The sequence below is a fragment of the Bison bison genome, unplaced genomic scaffold, assembly GCF_000754665.1.
Source record: "Bison bison bison isolate TAMUID 2011002044 unplaced genomic scaffold, Bison_UMD1.0 scf7180017849681, whole genome shotgun sequence".
NCBI lineage: Eukaryota > Metazoa > Chordata > Mammalia > Artiodactyla > Bovidae > Bison > Bison bison.
This window is the reverse complement of record NW_011480254.1, coordinates 11,149-11,754: the sequence shown is the minus strand read 5'-3', so window position 1 is coordinate 11,754 and position 606 is coordinate 11,149.

Genomic DNA, 606 nt, shown 5'->3' with positions numbered 1-606 from the left:
GCTCTTATGACAAATTTTCCTGAGAGTTGGCACAGCCAAGCCAGACAAAAAGATTGCCCAGGATTCCAGTCTATTTGGCTGCCAAATGTACACCACGTGTGTACCTTCTGGATGGTAGAGACCAAGGTCTCAAGCTGAGATTTTTAAGAACCTCATTTTAAATTTGGAGTAAAAGTTTACAACTTTATTTTTTCACAAAGTTCAATTATGTTAGAACAAGTCTTTAATATTAATAATAACATCAATAATAAAACAATAGAGCACAGTGTGTGACTTAAAGAACTATATCTTTCTGGATTTTATATATTATTTGTTCTTCAACAATGTCTTGTGAGTTCTTATATATCTTGATGATAAGAGACATTGTAGAACATTATACATGAAATGAAGTGAATTGAAGTTGCTCAGCTGTGTCAGACTCTTTGTGATCCCATGAAGTGTAATCCACTGGGCTCCTCTGTCCATGGGATTTTCCGGGCAAGAATACTGAAGTGGGTTGCCATTTCCTTGTCCAGAGGATCTTCCTGACCCAGGGATCAAACCCGGGTCTTGCACACTACAGGCAGACTCTTTACCATCTGAAGCACTCTTTACCACCAGGGAAGC